This window comes from Rhinatrema bivittatum, chromosome 4, assembly GCF_901001135.1.
Source record: "Rhinatrema bivittatum chromosome 4, aRhiBiv1.1, whole genome shotgun sequence".
Classification (NCBI taxonomy): domain Eukaryota; kingdom Metazoa; phylum Chordata; class Amphibia; order Gymnophiona; family Rhinatrematidae; genus Rhinatrema; species Rhinatrema bivittatum.
This window is the reverse complement of record NC_042618.1, coordinates 252,781,581-252,787,580: the sequence shown is the minus strand read 5'-3', so window position 1 is coordinate 252,787,580 and position 6,000 is coordinate 252,781,581. Positions and strand designations below refer to the sequence as shown.

General features: G+C 45.0%; 1 protein-coding gene across 7 annotated transcripts in view; it reads left to right on the top strand.

Moving 5' to 3' along the window:
- Nucleotides 1–1,193: 1,193 nt before the first annotated feature.
- The window catches only part of PPARA (peroxisome proliferator activated receptor alpha), a 159,824-nt gene continuing 155,017 nt past the window's right edge, over nt 1,194–6,000 (top strand). For 4 of the 7 annotated variants that reach the window (XR_003856442.1, XR_003856443.1, XM_029600045.1 and 1 more), the window contains exon 1: nt 1,194–1,413. The gene's annotated coding sequence lies outside the window, so the exon portion shown is untranslated. The remainder of the gene's footprint in view (nt 1,414–6,000) is intronic. The other 3 variants (XR_003856444.1, XM_029600047.1, XM_029600048.1) reach the window with 1 other exon arrangement.

The window sequence follows — 6,000 nt, the reverse complement described above, 5'->3', positions numbered from 1 at the left end:
ATGGGGGATAGTGCTGGTGTTAGTCTGAGGAAATATAAACATTATTTTCTATCACTTTTTACTCCACTAAGCGAAGTGGCTCTCTCCCAGAGGCAGCAGTATGTAGCAATCACTAGAGCTAATCAATGGGAGAAATCAAATATACTATGGCTGCCAGACAACAAGACTGTCAATGTAGTTTAGGGAGAGATTCTCTTTTAATATGCTTTTTATTAATAAGTTAATGACTTGAAACAATATTTGACTTTTCACTACTGTGTGATTTTAACATTTAAATGAGTTATGCACCAGCCAACCGAAGAAACGCCGGGTAGTTTTGGTAAGTATAATACATAATGCCCTCCAAACTGGCCCTAGAATGCCTCTTTTCTACAAGGTCAAAAGTATGCATATGATGGAATGCACTTAACCATCTTTGGCAGCTTTAAGTAGGTTATTTCTAGTTTTACTCAGTTAAAAGGCACCTAAGCCTTTGAACATTTACCCCTTTAGGCCATATCTTTAATGACTAAACGGCTGCTTATTGCTTGCGCAAATGTTTGACAACAAATAGTAAACCGTGCTTCAAACAGAAGATGTGTGTTTCTCGCACATATGTACAAAATCCGCCTTTCCTTTCCCTGACAGACTAGCTCCAGTCCCCGCAGTGATCTGTCCTGATATGACCTGTGGCTGCAGGTACTCTCCCTGGCATAGAACATGAAAGCCTGAAGGTTTCGTTTTAAGCCATAGAAGCCAACAATAGAAGAGTCCGATGGGTGACAGCAGGGCTTCACACAGTGTGACTCCCCACTTCCCCGATTTTACTGACAACATTTTGGCTGTTAATCTGCCTTTCATTCAGGGAGCCGCTGCCAAGCTTCCTGCTCCTGTCGCCGCACGATTGGACGCCCTGGAAAACTCCCTCCAGCCCAGCCTCTGCTCCAAAACTCTCGGGAGGGGCGGGAAAGATCACGTGGCAGCTAAGGAAGAGACGCGCACGCACGTGGCCGCGAGCCTCGGGGCTTTTAAACGTCTCGGCCTGTTGCCCCGCCCCCCCTAGCACTCCCCCACCGCGCGAGCGGCATTGGCAGAGCTAACACGTCACAACTCCCAGCACAGCCCCTCCCCGCTCTTTTGCGAGGGCTGCAGCCGCCACTCACGAGGAAAGGCGAGGGAAACAAAGGCAGCCAATAGCAAGCGGCGGCCGGAGAGGTGTGTGAAGGAGCCGCAGCCGTCAGCTGGGAGCGTCATTTCCGGTACCTGTCAGGCAGCCTTTGCTATCAATCCCGCGGAGACAAAACAAGGACGTGCGGGTCGGGCGCGTGTCCGGCGAGGGCTCCGGCCGCGGCCCCGCGGGAGGCAGCCCAAGGTGGGCTGCAGCCGGTTCCGTGCGAGGCTATTTCCCTGCTCCCGGGGGCGAGGGTGCACGAGGTAAGGCGACTTTCTCAGACTGCTCTGGGGGGAGAGAGAAAGTTGATGGGCGCGTGAGCGAACCCGAGAAAGAAGCCATGAAGTTGTGGGATGCCAGGTCCTGGGGCTGGCTGGTCCCTCCGCTCCGCAGGAGGGGATCGCTGGATGTCTGCTGGGTATACTGAGAGGACGTCTCGGGTGCGGGCGGTGGACTGAGAAAGTGCCCGAGGGTCTCATGAGGTGGGAGTGGCGCCGTTGTCGTTTGCCCTGGGATCGTTGTATCCTTTTGGACCTGCTAAGAATCGGGTATACAGATCTAGAAGAGCTGCTGTCATGCTGTTTTTTGTTTTGTTTTTTTTATAGAGTGCAGGTGAAAGAGGTTGGAGCTGAAAAAGCTTCTTTTGGGCTCAGAATAGTTGTCTAGCAGTAGAGTTGCTAGTCCTTTTTTGGTTTAGAGCCCCTTGTGTTGTGTCGTGTTGTCTTGTTCTTACTAGAAATAAGGTCTAGTCTTTGCCACTTCTTCCTGCGCTGCCCTGCCCTGCCTGACGGTCGCCATGTCCACCAACAGCTGATTGTGGCTTATGGAAAGGTTTCTGGATATGGTACTGGGAAAGACTCCTATAGTGACTGTGGGTAGTGATGGTGACTTGCTAGACCTCTGTGTAACAGTGGTGAAGTACACGTGCCTATAGTGAGAAGATAACAAGCTTGAAATTCAAAAGCAGATATCAAAACCTCTAGAAACGTTTTTGGAAAGCGTTCTCAAAAGCCAAAGCTAATTGATGACTATAACATGGCTAAAAGCAGTGGAAAAAATGAAATTTCATCTTAAATCGCATCACTTATCGTCTGCTGGATCTCTTAGGGAGAGGCTGTTGCTTGTTTCCTGCACTTGGGAAAGAGCATCTCTTGCAGAATGTTCTATCTTAGAAGGTGGAGCTGTGCTTGATTAGATTTTGCTGCCAGTGTGGGTGAATCATGGTAGTGTGAGGAGGAAGCCAAGGGCAAAAAAAAAAAAAAAGTGGCGTTCTCTGACACCTTTATTTAAACAAGGAAAAATATGTTGTCTTCCCCTATGAGATCCTGCTTCCCTGGGAACATTGAGATTACTACATAGTTAAGATGGCATGTACATTCAGAAGAAATATGTAGAAAAATACTTCAGCTTATATTGGAGGCTAACTGAACCCTTTTTTGTGTCAGAATATACCATTATTGATTGATAAGGTGAAGGGAATGACTGATTAACATAGGCAGTTGGGATGTTTCCCCTCCCCCCCCCCCCTCCTCCTGATCCCTCCCTCTAAACCCCAGAAATACAATACAACTCATTGAGCTAACACCATTTTAAGTAGTAAAAGACATGGCTGTAGCTTTATTGTAGTGTTTACAACACAACTGAGTTGTATCCAACCAATCTAATATTAATATACACCATTTGGCCTGGTGAGCCATGGCTCAGCTAGGCCATACCTTCTTTTGCCTGCCATGGAGCCAGCTGGACCATTTTCTTCGGGCTGTGTATCCTTGGCCAACTAGTCACCCCTTTGGTTTCCAGGGTGTTGTCCACCACACAACCATAAGCCAGCTAGTGGTGATACCCCCCTACCACTTCACTTTCTCAGCCTGTGGTGCCAGCTCTCTCAGTAAAGGCCGGCTGGCCCCCATGCAATTGTAGCAGTCCCTTCGCTTCCCCATAGCATCTACTGCATCATTAGCTTGGGCACTCTGCTACTCCCCCCCCCCCCCCTTCAGCTGTGTGAAAGCGATACAACGCACTCCACATTACACTTAACATGTTACCACCCTGATGGAGGGAAGGTAGGTTTTCAACAGCAAAGAAGAGGTAAAGGGCGGACTGACTGTTCACCCCTGCCTCTTATACCCTGTTAGACCCTCCCCACTCCACCTCCCTTGTCCCACAACCCCCTACCCACACCCACACTTGTGGAGTTACAAGGGAAAGAAAGCCCAAGGAGAAGAGCTGTGGGAATGGAGGGGAGAAGATGCCCTTCATCTATAGATTTTCCTATCTTTTCAGGGCAGTTATGCTGAAATGTTGCCGAACAGGTTTTTCCGACGATTCTGGCTTGGTGTTTATTGCATTGTTAAACACCTTTGTTGCTCAAGCCATTTGAAGTCTTTGAACTAAAGGGTCTCTTTCTCCCCCCCCCATTTTCAAGCCAGTTTCAAAAGCTGAGCATTAAAACTGTGCCGAAATTCAGCATACAGTTTCTTAATGCACAAGCTCTTTTTTTTTAAACTCCTGATGCAGTAAGCCAATGTTATGCTTATGCATCAGGAGTTAAAATGTGCACATACACAAAAATGAGCACATAAACCAGCGTAAAAGTATGTGCTCTGCACAGACTGAATTCACATTATATTGGGAGGGGGGGGGGGAGGCTCTCGGATATGATTTATGCCCACAAACATGTTCTGTGCACATAAAAGAATTGCATGCAAAACATTTTTGTGTTCATAAGCAATGGGAATACAATAAACTCAGCAATAACATTGTAAAGTAAGCATGGTTTTCTCCACATAAAATATATTTGGGGCTGAGAGCTGCAGATCTTCCAGGTGTGGAATTGGCAGCTGCGTTGGGTGTGCTGTCCTTTGAAGAGGTCCTGGCTGGATCTTGGCTTGGAGAAAGACCTTCCTACCTGCCATCATGAGACTTGTGCAATCTGGGGATGAGGTTTGTTACTCAGGTGCTGCTAGATTTTTTCTTGGTGGCCGTTTGGATTTTTTGTTAAATATTATTCAATTTGAAGATGACTTTTGTAGACAGGTAGCTAGTGTCTTACGAATAATAAAATTAAAAAAAAAATCTTTTATTTATGCCCTACCAGCATGAGCATTTGATAGGTTTTTAATCTGTGTCTAGGCACAAATCCCTGTTTTGTTTTGTTTTCTGCAGATAAAGTACAGCTTGGGTAAAACTGTGTGTTCCGCTGAGCACATCTTATTGCATTGGCTTGTTTGTGTGTATTGGAAAAATGCTTACAGGTGAATTTTCAAAGGAGTTATGCATGTAAATATAATATACTATTGTAGCAATTTTGAAAACCTATTGACAATTCAATGGTATATATCAGTGATAGCGAACTCCAGTCCTCGAGTGCCACAAGTAGGCCAGGTTTTCAGGATATCCACGATGAATGGCATTCTATGCAAATCTGTCTCATGCATATTCATTGTGGTTATTCTGAAAACCTGGTCTGTTTGTGGCACTTGAGGACTGGAGTTCACCATCACTGGCATATATTGTAGTAATTTTCAAAAGCCCACTTACATGGGTAAAGTGCATTACACATCAAAAATCCAGTTTTAAGTGTGTACATCAGTGGTCCCCAAACCTGTCCTGGAGGGCCACCAGCCAGTCGGGTTTTTGGGATATCCTCAATGAATATGCATGAGAGAAAATTTACATGTTATGGAGGCAGTGCATGCAAATTTTCTCTCATGCATATTCATTGAGGATATCCCAAAAACCCGACTGGCTGGTGGCCCTCCAGGACAGGTTTGGGGATCACTGGTGTACATGCTTTTGAAAATTAGGCCCTTAGTGCATGGGACCCTAAATGGCTACACTTTTGGTTCTTAAACTTAGGTTTTGTAATTTTAAAGGTGAAATGTGAGTCTATTAATGTTTTGATTTTTTTAATTGTATAGTTTAAGCACTAGAACACATTAACGAAGATTTAAGAGTAGGGTAGATATGCATCTGTATGGACAGTTTAGGTACTAAGCCAGATTCCATAAGGCAAAGTACTAAACTAGAGAGTTATTTATTGAATTTGTTACATTCCTGATCAAACGCAACAAGTGCAGTTACTATATGATGATCTCTGTATGTCTCTTCTGGTTATATTTTGCTATGATTCTATGAAAAAATTCTGTAATGGCATATATTAAAAAGCTTGAGGATCAACTAACCTTTCTCACTGATTTCCATAATATAATGTGAAGCTAGTTGTTAAAGTTGGAAGTTTGTGAACTTGTAGGTGCTTTTTTACATTTATGTCATTTTAGTGGAAATTTTGATGAAAACATGATTCAGCATTGACAGGGGAGGCAGACAGCTGGTTGCAGCCTGCAGGGCATGAGCTCATTTTGCAGGTGCCTCACATTTTCTGCCGACATGCAGTTGAAAGTCACCCAGAAAAGGTTCCACAGAAATGGAGGCAAGTGCAGAGCACAGTAATGAAAACATTCCTTAGAAATGGAAAAGAGAGTGGATTGGCAAAAAAAACCAAGCTGTGAGGAATCCCAGATCCTGAGGCTGGTGGTTGTTCTGGACAAGTTAGCCTAGTTAAACACATTCCCAAGGGCATTTCAGAGGGAGCAGTGTTGGTAAATCCTTGATGAATGTGCATGCCTTGTGTAGAGCATGAATAAATGGAAAGGGGGAGGAGAAAAGGGTCAGATGACTTGGCTACTATTTGTATGCAATGCATTTGGTTTCGGTGACCGGAGCCTTGATTACCATGTACATTTGTATCACTGCAATCCTAAATAGCAGTGGGTTGTGGGTGTGTGAAAGCTCGGGCAAGCCTTTGCTTCTGATCACTCACCTGATTATCAAGCAAACTTCTTACATAT